Raw genomic sequence first — 21,510 nt, 5'->3', positions numbered from 1 at the left:
TACTAGGGGTTCAGTCTCTCTGCCCTTATCCATATGTATGTCACTTGACAAATGGTAAGGTTTTAATATTAGAGTTAGGACTGTCCCATAAGGGTTACTGTGACATGTTGGGATGGCTTTTACATTATTTTGATCAAAATTATGTTAACTAAATACCCTTTATTATTTATCATTATTTTTGCATTGTGTGATTTATCCATTTACTTCCAGTTATTTGGGTATTTTGCTTGTCTTTGGTTTTTCTCTGTCTAGTGGCCTTATGTGAACATGCATTTACATTTTGCATGCACATCAATTTACGTTTCAGTTCAGACTCCCAGGTTTTTTCTTTGTATTTTAGTTTGCTTTAGTGCATATAAGGGTGTGGCTGCCCTTTGTCTGAGCTGAAAGGTTCATTCTGCCTCTCAGGTCTATGTTTCTACTAGGGGTTCAGTCTCTCTGCCCTTATCCATATGCATGTCACTTGACAAATGTTAAGGTTTTAATATTAGAGTTAGGACTGTCCCATAAGGGTTACCGTGACATGGTAGGATGGCTTTTACATTACTTTGATCAAAATTATGTTAACTAAATACCCTTTATTATTTATCATTATTTTTGCACTGTGCAATTTATCCATTTACTTCCAGTTATTTGGGTATTTTGCTTGTCTTTGGCTTATCTCTGTAAATGTAATATTGTAGAGACAAAACCAGCACAAGCATTGCAGCTCAAGTTTAGTCACTTCAGTGAGCTGCAGTGCCACTAATTATCTCTATGGCCAATCATACTCCTGTCTCATCATATATAGGATGCAGAATTATGTGCAGGTAATAGGCAATAGCTTAAGTATGGTTAGAATGAGAAGTGTTTAAATAAGTACAATCTGTACTTATATCACTTCAACGCTGAACACTTTGATCTGTTAACAGACTCTTCCAAATTGGGACAGCTCCATCAGTTCTGTTTTTTTACAAAATTGGTTCATATTTGTTGTTTTATTTTTCTTCTGGTCAAAATCAGCAGTGGAGACTATAAAAAGGAGAATTATTGTTGATAAATGCAAACTAATTTTCTTTAGATTCACTTCCATGTCTGCCTGAAAAATGATCAAAACATTGTGGTCCTTATGGAGAACTCATTTCAATTTTTTTTAGCCAAGGATCTTCTCTTTCTCCAGCTACAGATGCCTATGCAATTCTTTTGCCAGATTAAATGATTTGCACCTGACAGAACATATAACTAGTTAATTATTTGCGTATAGCCTGCAAGAGTCTGAAAGAAGTGCAATACTATAGACTAGACATGCACCATTAATAAATTACATTTTCCAGCCCGATCATTTATAATAGTAATGTAAACATTAACGTAGTCCAAATTATTTTCCAACCCTGATATTAACCCCTTTACAATCCAAGGTGGTTTGCACGTTAATGACCAGGCCAATTTTTACAATTCTGACCACTGTCACTTTATGAGGTAATTACTCTGGAACGCTTCAACGGATCCCCCTGATTATGAGAATGTTTTTTCGTGACATATTGTACTTCATGTTTGTGGTAAAATTTCTTCAATATCACTTGCGTTTATTTGTGAAAAAAACGGAAATTTAGCGAAAATTTTGCAATTTTCAAAATTTGAATTTTTATGCCCTTAAATCAGAGAGATGTCACACAAAATAGTTAATAAATAACATTTCCCACATGCATACTTTACATCAGCACAATTTTGGAACCAACATTTTTTTTATTGGGGAGCTATAAGGGTTAAAAGTTGACCAGTGATTTCTCATTTTTCCAATAAAATTTACAAAACCATTTTTTTAGGGACCACATCATATTTAAAGTCACTTTGAGGGGTCTTTATGACAGAAAATACCCAAAAGTGACACCATTCTAAAAACTGCACCCCTCAAGGTGCTCAAAACAACATTCAAGAACTTTATTAACCCTTCAGGTGCTTCACAGGAATTTTTGGAATGTGGAAGAAAAAAATTAACATTTAACTTATTTTACAAAAATGTTACTTTAGACCCATTTTTTTTCTTTTTGCAGGGGTAACAGGAAAAAATGGACCCCAAAATTTGTTGTGCAATTTCTCCTGAGTAAGCAGATACCCCATATGTGAGGAAAAACCACTGTTTGGGCGCACGGCAGGGTTCGGAGAACTTATCTAGATGTGTGGTGAGCACCTTGAACCCCCAGGTGCTTCACAGAAGTTTATAACATTGAGCCGTAAAAATAAAATTTTCACATTTTTCCCACAAAAATGTTTTTCAGCCCCCAATTTTGCATTTTCATAAGGGCAACAGGAGAAATTGCACCATGCAGTTTGTTGTGCAATTTCTCCTGAGTAAGCAGATACCCCATATGTGGGGGAAAACCACTGTTTGGGTGCACAGCAGGGTTCGGAAGGGATGGAGCGCCATTTGACTTTTTGAATGTAAAATTTGCTTGAATAATTAGCGGACGCCATGTTGCATTTGGGGAGCCCCTGATGTGCCTAAACAGTGGAAACCCCCCACAAGTGACACCATTTTGGAAACTAGACCCCTCAGGGAACTTATCTAGATGTGTGGTGAGCACCTTGAACCCCCAAGTCCTTTACAGAAGTTTATAAGATGGAGCCGTGAAAATAAAAAAATCAAACTTTTTCCACAAAAATGATGTTTTAGCCCCAATTTTTTTATTTTCACAAGGGTAAGAGGAGAAAATGGACCCCAAAAACGTTTGTGCAATTTCTCCTGAGTACGCCAATACCCCATATGTGGTGGAAAATACAGTGTTTGGGCGCACGGCAGAGTTCAGAAGGGAAGGAGCACTGTTTGACTTTTTGAACGCAAAATCGGCTGAAATCGAGAGCGGACGCCATGTCGCGTTTGGAGAGCCCCTGATGTGCCTAAATAGTTGAAACCCCCCACAAGTGACCCCATTTTGGAAACTACACCCCTCAAGGATTTTATCAAGGGGTATAGTGAACATTTTGAGCCAAGAGATACGACACAGAATTTGATGACATTAGGTCATCATATTGAATAAGTTGTCACTAGTCTTGAGCGCAAGTGCTCGCTACTTGAGTTTGCATCGGGTACTCAGGTATGCACCATGTATCATGGGTGCTCAAGTGACATGCTCGAGTCCCCGTCCTGTATGTTTCATGGTTATTAGACACCCCAAAAAAACATACGGGGATTGCTCATGCATGGCAGGCAATCCCCGCGAGTTTTTTTTGGCCGCGAAGCATATGGAGCGGAGACTCGAGCACTCGCGATACTCAATGCATACCCGAGCACCTGATGCAAACTCAAGTAGCGAGCACTTGCGTTCAACACTAGTTGCCATATCGTCATCTTTTTTTTTTTTTTTTTTACTTTTGAGAAAAAAAACATCCCTAACCCTACCCTAGCCCAGCCCTGACCCCAACCCTAACATTAGCACAACCCTAACCCCAACCCCAGCCCTAGCGTTTATTTTTTACGCCGTTCCTAGTGCGGTATAAGTGATTAGACGACCTTATTCTTTGGGTTGGTTCGACTACAGAGATACCAGAATGATATCGGGTTTTTATGATTGACAGCTGTCACACACTAAAAGACTCATATTTTGTAAAATCTAGTTTTTGCATATTTTGAGAGCTATAATTTTTCTATATTTTGGCCGAAAGAGTTATGCGATGGCTTGTTTTTTGCGGGATGAGTTGACGTTTTTATTGGTGCCATTTTCAGGCATGTGATATTTTTTGATCGCTTTCTATTCCTGCTTTTGGGAGGCAGAATAAACAAAAACCAACAATTCAGGAATTGTTTTTTTTTTTTACATTTTTTATTCTACTCCGCGAGTGGTAAAATTGATAAGGTAGCTTTATTCTTCTGGTCAGTACGTTTACAGCGGTACCACATTTATATAGTTTTTCTATGTTTTGGCGCTTTTACACAATAAAAGCTATTTTATAGAAAAAATTGTTTTTTTGCATCGCTTTATTCTGAGAGCTATAACTTTTTGATTTTTCAGATGATGGAGCTGTATTGTGGCTTGTTTTTTGCAGGACAAGATGACGTTTTCAGTGGTACCATTTTTATTTATATTCGTCTTTTTGATTACGTGTTATTCCATTTTTTGTTTGGCGGTATGATGATAAAGCATTATTTTTTGCTTCGTTTTTTATTTCTTTTTTTTACCATGTTCACTGAAGGGGTTAACTAGTGGGACAATTTTATAGGTCAAGATGTTCTGGACGCGGCCATACCAAATATGTGTACTATTGTTTTGTTTGTTTTTTTTCATAATAATATTTATTGATGGGTACATTATATTTTTATTTTTGGTGGATTATTTTTTTAATTTTGTTTAATATTTTTACAATTTTTTTTTAAATTATTTTCACTTTCTGAGAGTTTTTTTAGTTTTTTACTTTGTCCCACTCTGGGACTTTCACTTTTTTTATTCTGATCGCCTGCATAGCATAGGGATGGAGCACCATCCCTGTGCTATGCAGGCAGTCAGTGCTGCACAGAGAGAAGATTGTTTGGTCATGCACTGCGCATGACCAAAAAATCTTCCTGCTGTCTGGTGACCCGGATGTTGTCATGAAGACATCGGGTCGTCATGGCAACACCCGGGAAGCCATGGCAGACAGCACTGGAGGCCGGAAGAGGAGGTGAGTATTGCGATCACCTCACCTTAGCCACCGCAATGCTGCGATTGACTTCGGGACCGCTCCCTGCACATAGTATCGGGTGTCAGCTGTAACAATCAGCTGACACCCGGCGGCGATCGCGCCCGCGCAGCCTGTGTGCGCACGCGATCGCGATGACGTACTAATACGGGTCAGGCTCTTAAGTCCCAGGGCACAGATGCGTATTAGTACGTCATGGGATTTAAAGGGGTTAAACATAATGTATCACAGAGCCAAAAGCGTAGAAGATTGTGGGAGAGTATCTTATTCAGATCCATGTGACAATTCTGTACATATACTTACTACATGGATGTATGGTGGGGCCATCCTAAGGGCTTCCACTGAGACCAGGGTCGGTCTGGCCTGGCGGGAAATCGGGAAATTTCCCGGTGGGCCCCGATATGAGAGTGAGAAAATTGGTGGCGGGGGCCCTTTAAAAGCGCGGCTGAATCAAATGTAGTGTCGCGCGCACGGCACATTCATTGGTGACAGCGGGCCTGCAGTGACGTGCATGCAGCATACTTACCACGTGAGTCTCTGACACTGAGAGGACGGATTCTTTCTGGGCGGTGACACGCACCGCGCTCTGCTTTCCCGCTGGCTGGCAGACTGTGGTGTCAGGTGACACTGACGCCGCTCTCTTCTGGCCTCTGATACGCGCGCCCGCGCTCTGCAGTGCTCTCTCTCTGCTCCAGGGCCGGCCTCTGAGACGCCGGCGCCACCGAAGCCGACGTCTCGCTCTGCTCTCCCTGCTCCCGGGCTTCTGATACGTCCTATCCCGGCTCCATATCTGCCCTGGCCTGCTCCCCTGTAGTAATACTGGCTCCCGGGTGGTGGCACCGCCCCCTTCTCTCCTGCTCTGACTCTGGTTTTTTTTATACCGGTTCCGGGGCTGGATATGTGGACGGTGACCTGCAGCACTCTACAGTTCAACTCTCCAACCAGGCCTGGCCTGGAATTGGAAACAAGACTGCAGGCCTACAGCTGTCACTGCTTCAATTTCATATCAAGAGCACCGTGCCAAATATTCAATAACGTTTTATGGGTGAGTCATATGCCTGTGTGTGTGTTACTTTGTATATGCCTGCTGGTGCGTGTATATGCCTGCAGTTCATGTGTGTATATGCCTGCGTGTGTGTGTACAGTGTGTGTGAAAATGCCTGTGTGTGTACAGTGTGTGTGTATATACCTGCGAAGCGTGTGTATATATGCTTGCGTGTGTGTGTATATGCCTACCTGTGTGTATATGCATGTGTGTACAGTTTGTGTATATGGCTGTGTGTGTACAGTGTGTGTGTATATGCCTGCCTGCATGTGTGTGTATATGCCTGCATGCATGTGTGTGTGTGTGTGTATTTGAGTGCCTGCATGTCTACATGTGTATATGTGTCTTCACACATGTATGCATGCTTCCCTGCGTGTCTGAATTTTTGTATGTGATTGGTTGAGTGTGTCTGAGCATGACTGCGTGTGCATTTCTGTGAGTGCTTGCCTGCGTGTGTACGTGTCCCCATTTCTGTGAGTATGTGTATCTGCGTGTGTATATTAGGGCTCTTTCACATGTCCTGATATTTACGGGACTGGAGATATCCGTGTCCACCTGTGTGTCATCCGTGTGACACATACCAGCGCTTGGGAATCAATGTACAGTTAGCGCTGTTCCCAAGAGCTGGGTGCTGCCCTCATCATAGATCCCTGCCTGCTGCGATCAGCAGCAGCAGGGTCAATGATGAGAGTAGTAGTCTACTCCCGCCGTGTCCAACTGTAAAAATAGGAATAAAATAAAAACATCCTTATACTCACCTCTCCTAAGTGTCACCCCCTGTAATCCGTGCGAGCACTCACGCCGAGGAGAACAACTTCTGCAGCGAGCGGACCCCAGAGCTGTGCTCAGTGATTGACAGGGCACCCCTTGTTGAGCGCAGCTCCGGGGCCCGCTCGCTGCAGGAGTCATTCTCCTCGGCGTGAGCGCTCGCACGGATTACAGCGGGTGACACTTAGGAGAGGTGAGTATAAGGATTTTTTTTATTTTATTCCTATTTTTACAGTTGGACACGGCGGGAGTAGACTACTACTCTCATCATTGACCCTGCTGTTGCTGATTGCAGCGCCGGCAGGGATCTATGATGAGAGCAGTGTTCAGCACCCGGTGCTTGGGAAGAGCGCTGTCATCAGTGTGTGGGACGTTTTGCGGGAGGTGCAGCAGGTAAAAACATTCATTTGAATGGGTCTACGTGTACCAATGTCTCTGGTACTTGTGGAAACTGTCATCGCATGTACTGACGTGTGAAAGAGCCCTTAGTATGTGTGTGTGTAAGCACGCTTCTGCATGTCTGTGTGGTCTTCCGAAGATTTATTATATTTGGAGAGAGATGGGAGAGAAATTTTAGGAGACAGAATGGGGAGATGTGTGAAATAACTAGGGGAGGTGTGGGAATGGGTGCGGGAACAGAAGGGGGATGTATGAGGAAACAGTACGGAGAGTGGGGGAATAGTGTGAGGAGACAGTATGGAGGGAGAAAAGTGTGAGGTGACACAGCACAGAGACTAGGTAGTGTGGGGGAAGGTATGGAGATGCGGCAGTATGGGGGAAACAGTGTGAGGGCACAGAAAGGGGGGAACAGTATGCTGAGGAGGGGGAGTGTGATGAAGGGGCACAGTATAGAGACTGGGCAGTATAGGGGGGACACAGTGTGAGAGGACAGTGTGAAGAGGGGGCCCAGTATGGTAAGGAGAGGACAGTGTGGAGAGCAGGTACCATAAGAGGGGTAGAGTGTATGTCATGTTTTGTGCAGGGAGCATTGTAAGAGTTAGGTTTATTCAGGGGCTCAGTGTAGATATTTTTATTCAGGAGCATTATAATGACTCTATCTTTAAGGGCATCGTGTGGGAATGAGCTGCAGAAGACCGGAGAAGATGGAAGTCTGCAGAGACGAGCTGTGGATGAGAAAAGTCCTCAAGGGGTCTGGACAAGATGGAGGCGAAAAGAAGGAGAACGACTCTAATCAGAGAAGACGTTCTCAGGTAAGATACCTGGATGTAAATGTTCATTTGTGATCCTGCCTGTGTCTCGCCAGTACTGTGGTTCCTGTATGGTCCGCAGTCTGATGATGACTGATAACTCCCAGTATCTCTATTGTTAATTACATACTGGGAGTTGTAGGTTTATGCGATACAAAGATATATGGGTCTGACCTGATATTACAAATGATGGTGGTTCAGATGATGTATTCATGTACTGATGTGTTTGTGCGCGTCTGTGTGTTTGTGCGCATCTGCGTGTTTGTTCACGTCTGCGTGTTTGTGCGTGTCTGCATGTTTGTATGTGTCTGCGTATCTGGAATAATATGTATTTTTGTAAGATGCGTGTATGTAACTGTGCATTGTGGTGTGTAATAACATTCATATGCTTGAGGCACCTTTACTACATCTATTAGGTCTCTTTCACATGTGTTTGTGCGCGTCTGCATGTTTGTATGTGTTTACGTATCTGGAATAATATGCATTTTTGTAAGATGCGTGTATGTAAGAGTCCATTGTGGTGTGTAGTAACATTCATATGCTTGGGGCACCTTTACTAAATCTATTAGGACTTGCTCACATGTGTTAGGGAATTCCATTTGTCTTTCCACATTTAGGAACAGACAAGTGAAATTTGCTAACCTTGTCATAACTGTCACCATTGGGATGTGCTTGTATGGAGCGGGTTCAGGAGCTGAGCCTGCTCCATACCGGGCAGATGTCGGCTGTGTTACATAGCCGGCGTCTGCCTGTAACAGCAGTGATCAGAGCTCGCCTTGATTGCTGCTGTTTTGAGTATTTAAGTGCCCTTTTTAATCACTGACAGCGGCATTTAGATAGCACAATGGCCGGTGCATGCAGTCTCCTGTTCCCTTCTGCCCCCTGTGACGCAGTTGCAGGTTGCTGTTCGGTTGCCAGTAGTGCTGAGTGAGCGTGGTCGGATAAGAGACATTACAGTCACCGCGAACTACAAAGTGAGCGTGCTGCAATAACGTCCGGCACCTTGATTGTGACACTTCCATGGAGCCCAACCTCAGGCTGAGCTTCATTGAATGACTAACATGGCAGCCGTACCTGGCAACTAGTGGTGAGTGAGTTTGGTCGGATAAGGTGTGATCCCAGCATGCTCGGGTGTAATCCGAGTATCTTGTAGTGCTCTGCTAATATGCTCGAGTCCCCGGGGTAGCATGTTTTGCGGTGATAGACAGAAGCAACACATGCAGGGATTACCTAAGAAACCGGCAATTCCTGTATGTGTTGCGTCTGTCTACCTCCGTAAAACATGCTACCCCGAGGACTCGAGCATAGTAGCAGAGCACTACAAGATACTTGGATAACACCCGAGCATGCTGGGATCACACCTTATCCAACCACGTTCGCTCAGCACTAGTTGCCAGGTGCTGCTGCCATGTTAGTCATTCAATGAAGCTCAGCCTGAGGTTGGCCTCCATGGAAGATGTCACAATCAAGGTGCCGGACGTTATTGCAGCACCCTCACCGACCCTATGACAGGAAGCGAGTGGCGGCAGGGAGAATAAAATGTAATTTTCTCTGTGTAGCCAATGCTTTTCCAATAAGCCGTCTAACCAGGCTTTACACCCTATTTACCTGCAGATTACCCCTATATCTGCAGATAAATAGCATTTTTCAAGGTGACAAGTTACCATTAAAGGGACTCTGGCAGTACGGAATGACTGTTCGAAGAAAGTCCTGCCGCTTGGTGCTCCACAGCGCGGCCAAACATGTAATTATAGTACATTATAGAAAAACATAACAAGTAATAAAACCGTTTAGGTGGGCTGTAGTGTGGGCCCCTAGAGTCAGTTCCCCTGGTGGGCCCTAGGCACCCCAGTCCGACCCTGACTGAGACCCCATCAATTCTCTGGAAGAAGGGGTGTTCTCGGATGTTACCATTGACTCCTAATCTCTGGACAGGATCTTCCTGGAGGAGCTGTTCAATGATGTCCTTGGCGCCGGAGGATGATTCATCAAAGAGTGAGGGATGGTAGTTACACTCACTGGTAAGCATTTCATTTAAGATGACTCCAAACGAGTACCAGTCTACTCCGGCGTTATACTCCTCCTTGTCCATGATCTGCCATAGAGAAGCATTATTAGTAGTGCTACCTCTTGTATATCACCGTTCTTACATGTCACTCATATTGTTATGTGATTCTATATTAAATGACAGTAAGTCTTACTACTTAATCAAGAGACAAAAAGGATCTTTCATAATTATGCTCCATAAATGAAATTAATAAATGATATGAAAAATCAGAATGAATGTAATATATACGATTGTGACAACGCTCAGCTCAGTGTGCTACCAGCTCAAACTTTAACCCCTTCAAAATTGGGCGATTTTCAGTTTTTCCTCCCTTCTTACAAGAGCCATAACTTTTTTATTTTTCCATCCACATAACCGTATGAGGGCTTGTTTATTGCAGGATGAGCAGTAGTTTTGAATGACGCCATTCATTTTATCATGTGATGCACTTGAAAGTGGTAAAAAAATTCCAAGCATGTTAAAATTGCAAAAAAAGTGTAATTTTACAATTTTTGTTTTATTTACCATGTTAACTATACTGTATGTTAAATCTGACCTGGCTTTATGATTATCCAGGTGAGTACAATTACACAGATACCAAACACATGATGACATTTTTATTGATATCATTTTGAGGCAGATACAATGTTTTGATCACCTTTTATTGCATTTTATTACAATGTTGCGGCGGCCAAAAAAACTTAATTCTGGTGTTTTGATTTTTTCTTTACTGATCAGATTAATTTTAGATTTTGAGTGATCGGACTTTTACAAACACAGCAATACAGAGATACTAGATATGTGTATTTTTATTTTTTTTTAATTGTTTTATTTTTAATGGGGCAAAAGGGGGGTGATTTGAACTTTTCTGTATTTTTTAGTTTCCTTATATTTTTAAAAACATTTTTTTTACTTTTTTTCCTATATTTATCAGTTCCCTTAGGGGAATTGAAGCTTTGACTGTCTGACTGCTGATGCACAGCTATGTATAGCTAAAATTACAATCTCCTATGAATGCCAGCTAAACGGTGGCCTTCACAGGAGTACTGTCATGACAAGCATGGAGATCTTCAGCGACCCCCGAATGCCATGGTAACCCATCAGCACCCCGTGATCATGTCAGGGGCGCACCGATGGGCATGTAGAAAAACGCGCCCCCCCGCCAGCCATGTTAAATGCCACTGTCAGAGATTGACAGCGAGATCTAACATGTTAATGGCTGCAGGCGGAGTAGTGTTACACCAGCAGCTGTTAAAGATTAAATCAACCATCATCCGCAGGAAAAGATGCGGGCTCGGCGTGCGACCTCGCATCAAAGGCAGGGACATGACATATGACCGACATGTACGCCATATGTCATGAAGGGGTTAAGGAGCGATCTGTGACATAGCTGATAATACTGAGGTGGCGGCTTGTCTTGTATTATATACACAGAGCAGCTTAGTCCGATGTACTTGATATTTCAGATACTTGTTATCTAATAAATGTAATAAGTGCACATAAAATAATAGATTTTCCTGTATCATTATTGCACATGTTATTGCCACTTTAGGACATCTCTGGTCCGGATAACTCAGCATTACACCTGGTTGGTCATAGTTCACCATCCATGTAGACATGCAGGCTAGGAGGAATAGGAGACGATGCTCCTCCCATTTGGCGATTGTGCGGCTCACAGTAGTGAAGCACTCAGAGGTCACACATTTTTTCTCTGTTCTGTGGATGGGTGATATATTGAAAATACTTTCAATGGATTTCTAGTGCTCTAATATTGATAACCAGAACAGGTCATCAATATAAGATTGGTGGGGGCCAACGCCCGGCAGTCCCACTGATTAACTGTTATTTCCTCCGCCAGTGGTTGGATATAACCAATAAACAGACATCACAGCACCGGTCACTGGTTAGTGGCGGCTGCTGGTACTACAGATTAGCCCCTATGGAAAGAAACACGGGCTGATCTGCATTTCTTGGCACTGACCACTAAACAGTACAGAGGTGCGATGTTCTGCTCTGTTTCCATCAGGTTGCAGCCAGGGGTAAGAACAGCTGATCAGTGTGATCCGATCCTCAATGATTTTATATTGATGAACTCGCCGAAATAAAGCTCATCAATGTGAAAGTATCCGGAATCCTTCTAAATACAACAGATAAAAGCCTTCTATTCTCCCCTCAGGAGCCGTGTAACCCATGGTCCCAGCGAAAGTGGTGGCTGTCCGCTCTCCGTGCATGTTCTCAAGTGCAAGACCGTAATCCGTGATCTTAATGTGGCCGTATCAGTCACCAGGAGGTTCTCGGGCTTCAGGTCTCTGTAAGAAAAAGAAAATGAACCTAAGTAAGTGTTCTTCTTCTATCTGTGGTGAAATGATGATATAGGAGAATAAACCTATTTTCTCTCCCTGCTGTACTTTCCTCTGAGATAACTCCTTTACTATATGCCCTGTACCACCGCAGGGATCACTGTATTCCATGTGACCGCCGCTCATCTGCAGCTTCCTGACAGTGATACCATATAGGACTACTAGACACCAGCTACAGGCATCAGTCTGCAGGTCACCAGGGTGGAGGGACTGACTGCAGCTGAGCTTTAAAGGGGTTTTCCCATCAATAAAAGGTAATTTTAATCAATAGATTTTAGAATAATAATAATTTTCACAATTGGATGTGATTAAATAAAATGTTCCTGTGCTTATCAGCAAATGATTATTTCTTTGAAGTAAAACATTGTTTAAAAAAAAACCAGGCTGAGTGTGATCTGACAAAACATCGGATATCACTGGAACCAATATTATTTAATGGGCTCGTGTACTTGTCTGATTTTTTTCCTTGGACCAATTGCAGAATGCCTAAGTTGGATCCAATCAACGGATCACACTCGGCCATGCAAGTCTATGAGTCCATGGAAAACATCGGACTGCACTCGGATAACATCTGAGTGCAGGCCGATTTCCACAGACTGACAGAATGGAAAAGATGGAGACATTTTTTTTCCATCTTCTCCACATCAGAATAAATTGGATCACACTATGATCAAATTCTTTTCAGAGTTTAATCAAAATGTGATTTGTATAATGGTCTGGATTCTCTTAGATGAGAGAATATACGCTGGTGTGACTCAGCCTCACACTGGCTACATTACCTGTGGATGACGCCCTTAGAATGGAGGAACTGGATCCCACACACTAGTTCGGCGGCATAGAATCTGACAAAGAGAAAATGAATAAGTATCAGATCCCACAGATTGTAAACTTGGGAATTCATATGAGTCAATAGGAGCATTATTCTATATTATTCCCTCTATGTGACTGCCGAATCGTGATGGTGTAAACAGCGCACAATGTCAATATTGCAGTTTCGAGAATGCACGTATGCAAATTACATACTTATGATTAGATGCCGACTATACTCCTGCACGTCTCTCAATTCTCTCCTATTTGAAGAAGCCGGGTGAGACTAGTTGGCATGTGATCACAAGTATGAAAATTGTACCCGTAATCACAGGATCGCCCACCTGAACGGGGTATACAGGGAAATCTTGACTGTGTGCACGTTGCATACTTTCACAATTTGTCAGTCTGCAGTCACATAGAGAGACTGCTGATTTTTCTTCTGAGACTGGACAACTCCTTAAACACATTACCTGGCACTGGTGATGTCAAGCGGCCCCTTCCTGTGTAGAAGTTGGTAAAAGTCCCCGCAGCTCATGTATTCCATACCAAGAAAAACATTCATCTGTAACATGGAACATTAGCATTTATTATACAGTAAAGACAAATACACATTTCACTACTTGAAGGGGTTTTCCATCCAAGAAAGTTAAAGCATATTGGTAAGATATGTAGTCACTCAATACAAAAGGTGGCCTAACTGCTGTGACCCCTAAAATTCTAAACAATGATATCTAATATATAAATACATGTAGAAATTCTTGTTTCAGCCAATGTTTGGTAATTATTTTTCTTTTAATTATAGACATAGGCCCAGATTCATAATTTGAATAGTTTTAATCACTTTCCTTTTTGGTCTTGTGGTATTTGTTGCTGACTTTTGGTGCCAAATTCTTCAAAATGGCGCACACAATTCAAGAATTTGGTACAAAGGAAAAAATGCTCGTTTTCTGCCTTGAAGTGTTTTTTGCAACTTTTTGGCCCCAAAAATCACACATTTTCGAATAGGTCCAAAAATATGGCAAAAAACCTGGCATACTCAAAAAATACGCCAAAGGGGATTGAAATTAAGACTGCGTCATATTTGCAACTTAAAAAAATCACAATTGATGAATCAGGTAAAAACATCTGGAATCACTAAACTCTGCCCACAAAGTGAAAAAAAGCAGAAAAGCTGATACAAAATAGACTGCAAAAAAGGCGCAAGTAGAGTAATGAATTGGGTGCAAATAAAAAAAAGGCAAAAACGCACAAAACCAGACAAAAACCAGACGTAAAGGCAATGATGAATCAAAGCCTTAATCTTATCTCTCTGCTTTGTATAGGGCTGCCATACAGTAACTGTTTTCTGTGTATCCCGCTTCCCAAAAAGTGGAATTAAAGATAGTTATAAAGTGTTGTGTACTCCCAAATAATACCAACGTAAAGCGCAAGCTGTGCAAAAAAACAGCTGTTAACAACAACAATGTTATGAGTCTTGTAAAACACCAACACAAAAAAATGTTTTTGTTTTGTTTTATTTTTTCAGTATGCTAATGTAGCAAAACATAAAAATCATATAAATCTGGTTTCACCATTATCATAAAAGTTATCATATTATGTAAGTGCCATAAAACCCTCAAAATACCAGCAAACTTGCTATTTTTTTCAATCCAACCTATAAAAAATGCAGACACCTTATCCAATACAATGTGCACTCTATAACGGTGCAGTTAAAAATACTACGCTTCATGCAAAATTAAATATAGACCTTCAAAGAACTACGGTGACAGAAGAATAGAAAAGTCACAGCTTTTAGACTGCGGAGATGAAAAAACAACTGAAAATGCTGCTCTCTTACAGCCTCTGCTGCTTCTTTATGGGGATAAAGGGGTTGTTCAGGTTAGGAAAAAATTGCTTTTCTTCCAGAAAAAAAGTGCTTCTGCCCATGAGCTGTGCCTGGTATTTCAGCTCAGCCACATTCAAGACTATACAGAGCCATTTTGGTCTGAACATTAATACCCCCTCTATATCACCTCTGTAGAGTTTGTCTCTGGCAGAGGTATTGGCCATTGATCAGTGAAGCTTGGTTGCATTCAGTGACATTTCTTAAAGGAGTTTTCCACTCTCATGATGTACCTAGCATTAGAATAGGTCATTAATATCAGATTGGTGGGGTCCGATCAGCTGTTACCATCTCCACCAAAAGCCGGATGTAAACAGTGTACGGAGCTAACAAGGTTTAGTGGTCGCTCTTGGTACTGCAGGACAGCTCCTATTCAGACGAATAGGTCATCAACATCAAAGTAGTGGCAAGACCTTTCAGCACTAAGCAGTCACAATTCTACCTTGGTCTGGAATCCAAAGTCCGCGTGGACGAGGAAGGGGCTTCCAGATGCCAGCTGAAGAACTCGCCTCTCCACCATCACATCCAGCCTATCACCTCCGGCTAGCAGGGCTCTTTTGCTGATGATCTTAACAGCAAATTCTTGATGGGTTATAGTATCTTCCGCCATCAGGACCTTTCCAAAGCTTCCGAAGCCGAGCACATGGTGGAATAATAATCTCTCCTTGATGGAATGAGAGATTGTGCCGGAGCTGGATGGCCGAACACCACTGCATCCTATCAGGGGAGAAAAATGACAAATATCACAATAAATCTAACATTTACAGGCCATTATTCAGACTGAGGAAATCTTCTGTTCTAAGTAAAGCTAGTATTTCATTTTATGACTTGTGTTAATGGATTTTATTAATACGCAACTTAGTATTCCTGTAAGCAATCTACATAGGTTTGTCTGATAGAGAGAAGTTATAAAATGATTATTTCCATTATACACTTGGCTGTGATGAGGTTGATCAATATGAACATTTAAAGGGTTTTTCCATAATGACACTTATCACTAGCGACAAATCGCATGGATTTTACCGAGACATTCGATTTAGAGTGAATTTATTCTCTGCAAATTCAATTTCCTTTATTAAGCTCTGGGATACTGGGGTATGGGAAGACTCCTAAAGCATAGTAAAGGTAAGATGTCGAAAAAAAAGACCGAAAAAAACTAATATTCACCTCACTTCTCACCTTTTCCGCTCTCTGACCTTCAAGGTTCTTGGCCCTGCTCCTTACCGCCATTGTGCGCTGATGGAACCCGGTCATCTTCACACTAGGCCAGGACTTCCGGCCATAACTCGGCCTGGGATGTCCCTGCGCATGCAAAGAAATGTCCTGGGCCTACTAGCAGCTGGAATTCCTGGTCCAGAGTCATGAAGCAAGTGATGATGTTACGACATGTGCCATGACCTTACGACAAGCACTCTAGACCAGGACTTCCAGACACAGGGACTTCCAGGGTCTACTCACAACCTAGCGGGAAGATGTGTCAGTGCACAGTCATGGTAAGTAAAGGAGATGAGGACTGTACTGGGGACCACGAGCAACAGAGACATTCGTTTTTTAACCTTTTGTATAGTTCAACAAGATGGTGGCGACCATTTTGCTGAATTCCTACAGAGCAAACTACAAAAAATATGTAAAAGAATACAGATTTTTTGTAAAAGTCAACTTCACTTGAATAAATTCTCCCAACTCTAATTATCACCTATATTATTCTGGGACCCTTATGATCACTAGAACAGGACATCTGCAGGTGACCTGCGTGTGTGTGTGTGGTGGGGGGGGGTTGATAGGGTGATGGTGAAACATGCATATTGTTATTTTCAACTCAATATTTATGGGACTGACGGAAACAGCAAAGTGCTACAGTATTCTGCTGGCAACTGTAGATGGGAGATCTGAAAAGATGTTTCACCATGTTGTACCTCTCTGTAGGGCTCTAGCAGCAGTTTACTGTTAACAGTGCTAACAAATGCTTTCTGGGAGTTCCCTAAGACTAGGCATATGGACGGGCATGTGGATGGGCATCAGGAAGGATGCTACAACTGTCTCTCCAGAGCAGAGATGTGGTAAAGCACTTACTGCAGAATGCCAAGAGCATTTCAGAGTCACAGAATTCCCAAAAATCGGAAGCATTATACCCCAGATTAAAGCTACATTTTCTCAGTCACAATGCAGCTAAAAACTTTAATTTGTAGACCGACCTGCTGATAGTCTTCTTTTTAGAAAATCACTCTAGCAATTTTTTTTCCATATACAAAGATTACTTGCCATCAGTATTCTAGCTGTTTAACCAGTTTACAACCAATCTGTTTCCCCCCCATTCCTGTCATACATGCACATTTAAGGGCCCTAAAAAGAATGTTCTCGCTTAGATATTTAAAAGTTTTGCCTTTTTTTTTTGCAATACATGGGGCTTAATTTTCAATGCATTTTTATATAAATTTTTTCTTTGCTTATGACGCGCCCCCAGGGCCGTGGGGTACTCGGCAGCCGGGCCTCTTGTCGCTGCTGGCGGGGGATATCATGGTGGCTGGCCCGGTCCATGACCCACAGCGGTCAGTGCAAAAAGGGGATATAATTGTTAGGGACAGTTTGTGACGCCACCTGTGTTGGCTGGTGAGGATCACCAGCGCTGCAGCAGTCCTCTGAGGCAGGTGCTAGGGCAGCTTGAGATGGAACGGCTCCCCATAGGTGGAGCAGGCCTCAGGGCAGTGAAATGAGAGCGTGGGTTGCGCTGGGCGTTGTAGTGCAGGGATCGGAATGGCGCCGGTGAAAGAAGGGACGGAGGCAGTACAGTGCAGTCATCCAAGATTTTTACTCACAGTTCTTTAGACAGTCCACAGGTGCACTGTACAGGTGCAAGCCTCCCACGTCGCACTGCGTTCACCGGGCAGGGGTTCAGTCCTTCCTCAGGCAGCTTGGGAGTACCTGGCAGAACCCCACTTTTTTGTGTGCCTTTCTAGACCGACTTCACGCTGGGTCTTTCTCCCTCCTGCCCTGAGCTTCCCCACTCTGTATCCTATTCGGGTACTCTGAAGCCCCTCCTGTCCGTCGGAGTTGCACAGACCTGCTTGACCTTACTTGGATTGGAATGGGGGTTTTGACTACTGGCTATAGAAGCCAGAAGCCTCCGGTTTTTCCAGCCGAGGCTTGAAGCTGCACGACTGGGCCAGGGGCCGGCCCCCTTCTTGCGGCCTAGATCCTCCTGACACTTGGCAGGTTTGGGGTGTACGGGTGCCGCCTGCACTCGCCGTACCCCCTAGGATCCCTTCTGCAGAATGGAGCTTACTCCCTGCTCCCCTCCTGGGCCTCTGAGACTAGGCCCTGCTTGGGGAGCAGAGCTCTGACTGAGACTCTGCTCCCTGACAGTCGTCCTCTGACTGAACACACTCTCTAAGATGGCTTCTCTATTTATACCTCCTTCTACAAGTGCTTCCTCTAACTACTTCCTCCACCCACACCCACTACTGGTTTCCCCTACCTTTGGTTCCCCCCACTCCAGCCAGGGACAGGGCTCAGCAGAAAACTACATTGCGTCTTGCCCCTCCTGCTGGCCTGGAGCAGTGTAGTGTTGGATGCAGGTGTTTGGGGTTCCGTGCAGCACTCCCTCCTTACCTGAGTGAAGGGAGACACCACACCTCGGGGTGAGGTGCAGTACTGCAGTACCTTTGTGGCAACTGAACCCTAAGGGGCGCCACACTTATATCAGGGGAAAAATGTAACTAAAAATAGGAAATGTGTCTATTTTTCACTTTATTTAAACAAAGGACAAGTAAAACATTTCAAATTGCATTCCCCTTTACATAGAAATGATTTTTAGATATTGAACGTATTTTTCTTTTCAATAGAGGCAGGGCTAGATACAGTGATTCAGACTGGCTGGGTCTCTTTTTTTACTTTTTTCAGCAGCTCTTGTTCCTTCCCTACAGCTAGCGATCACATGTTTCCTGGATCTGGCGGAGGCAGCATGGTAATTGCTTCCTAATTTCTTGTTAATCTGTAACACAAGTGCTGTTATAGCACTGTGAATACAGCCAAACAGATGGTAAGTCTGAGCATGCTCGTTACTCGAGATTTACGAGCCTGCTGAAGATACTATGTGTTCACCCGAGATGCTCATCGAAAAGGTTAACAGAACATACTCGCTCATCACTAATGGTAAGTATGGTAATAAGCCATGTATTGCCTTATGTCTTGGAAGTCTGGCTGTGTACAGCACTCCCCCACTCACAGAGTCACGATCTTGTACAGGCTGCTTACAATCCACTGACGTTTTAGAACGTCAATGCTGAGTAATGAGTGGACTGTCCAGAAATGTATAATCTATGGGTCATCCAGAAGTACAGTGCAGACCAAAAGTTTGGACACACTTTCTCATTTAAAGATTTTTCTGTATTTTCATGACTTTGAAAATTGTACATTCACACTGAAGGCATCAAAACTATGAATTAACACATGTGGAATTATATACTTAACAAAAAAGTGTGAAACAACTGAAAATATCTCTTATATTCTAGGTTCTTCAAAGTAGCCACCTTTTGCTTTGATGACTGCTTTGCACACTCTTGGCATTCTCTTGATGAGCTTCAAGAAGTAGTCACCGGAAATGGTTTTCACTTCACAGGTGTGCCCTGTCAGGTTTAATAAGTGGGATTTCTTGCCTTATAAATGGGGTTGGGACCATCAGTTTTGTTGTGCAGAAGTCAGGTGGATACACAGCTGATTGTCCTACTGAATAAACTGTTAGAATTTGTATTATGGCAAGAAAAAAGCAGCTAAGTAAAGAAAAACGAGTGGTCATCATTACTTTAAGAAATGAAGGTCAGTCAGTCCGAAAAATTGGGCAAACTTTGAATGTGTCCCCAAGTGCAGTTGCAAAAACCATCAAGCGCTACAAAGAAACTGGCTCACATGAGGACCACCCCAGGAAAGGAAGACCAAGAGTCACCTCTGCTTCTGAGGATAAGTTTATCCGAGTCACTAGCCTCAGAAATCGCAGGTTAACAGCAGTTCAGATTAGAGACCAGGTCAATGCCACACAGAGTTCTAGCAGCAGACACATCTCTACAACAACTGTTAAGAGGAGACTTTGTGCAGCAGGCCTTCATGGTAAAATAGCTGCTAGGAAACCACTGCTAAGGACAGGCAACAAGCCGAAGAGACTTGTTTGGGCTAAAGAACACAAGCAATGGACATTAGACCAGTGGAAATCTGTGCTTTGGTCTGATGAGTCCAAATTTGAGATCTTTGGTTCCAACCACCATATCTTTGTGCGATGCAGAAAAGGTGAACGTATGGACTCTACATGCCTGGTTCCCACCGTGAAGCATGGAGGAGGAGGTGTGATGGTGTGGGGGTTCTTTGCTGGTGACACTGTTGGGGATTTATTAAAAATTGAAGGCATACTGAACCAGCATGGCTACCGCAGCATCTTGCAGCAGCATGCTATTCCATCCGGTTTGCGTTTAGTTGGACCATCATTTATTTTCAACAGGACAATGACCCCAAACACACCTCCAGGCTGTGTAAGGGCTATTTGACCAAGAAGGAGAGTGATGGGATCCTACGCCAGATGACCTGGCCTCCACAGTCACCAGACCTGAACCCAATCGAGATGGTTTGGGGTGAGCTGGACCGCAGAGTGAAAGCAAAAGGGCCAACAAGTGCTAAGCATCCCTGGGAACTCCTTCAAGATTGTTGGAAGACCATTTCCAGTGACTACCTCTTGAAGCTCATCAAGAGAATGCCAAGAGTGTGCAAAGCAGTCATCAAAGCAAAAGGTGGCTACTTTGAAGAACCTAGAATATAAGACATATTTTCAGTTTTTTCACACTTTTTTGTTAAGTATATAATTCCACATGTGTTAATTCATAGTTTTGATGCCTTCAGTGTGAATGTACAATTTTCATAGTCATGAAAATACAGAAAAATCTTTAAATGAGAAGGTGTGTCCAAACTTTTGGTCTGTACTGTATATTTCATCACACCTCAGTTACATCTACACATCCCCCTTCAATATAGGGAAATGGGTCATGTGATCTCCAGCCTGACAACTATTCCAGTACATGCACTAATGTGTTGACAGGAAATCAGTCTCTGACGTCATGTGATCTGTACGATGACCTCATTACCTATCAAATCCCTCCTGGCGGCTCAGACTCTCCCCCGCATACCGAGCTTCAGCTTCTTTGTCGTTCTGTACGTCATCCCATGCAGATAAAGATATGTATGAAGACTTTTCTAAAATAAATCCTGTCTTTGCTGCCATAGCAGCCGATCATAGAGCAGCTTTCATTTAGTTTATATAAGTGAGCAGTGACATTGTAGGGGAGACCAGCTGAAGCTGCATCACATGAAGCATTATCAAACCTGTCTAAGGGTCTGTTCACATATTAAGTATTTGATTCAGAGATTTCTACACCATATCTGCATCTTTTGTAAGGAAAAATAAAGTGGCAAAAACACGCGCTTTTGTCCAAATTTTTCCCCACTCATAAGTATGGGTGAAATCTGCAGGAAAACATTGAAAGAATTGATATTCTGCAGATTTAACCCCTTCACAACATCCGCCGTACATGTACTGAGCAAGTTGGAAGCAAGTGTGTAAAGCGGGCTCACAGGGTGAGCCAGCCCCATACCCGGCAGGTGATGTCTGTGTATTACAGCCAGGACCTGCAGCTAACAATCGCGGGTGGAGCGCTGCTCTGACATACATAACACGCAACAGCATGCGTGCGTGTCAT

This window comes from Phyllobates terribilis, unplaced genomic scaffold, assembly GCF_046119375.1.
Source record: "Phyllobates terribilis strain yellow unplaced genomic scaffold, ASM4611937v1 Scaffold_55__1_contigs__length_8800988, whole genome shotgun sequence".
Lineage (NCBI taxonomy): Eukaryota > Metazoa > Chordata > Amphibia > Anura > Dendrobatidae > Phyllobates > Phyllobates terribilis.
Note: the sequence above shows the minus strand (reverse complement) of the source record.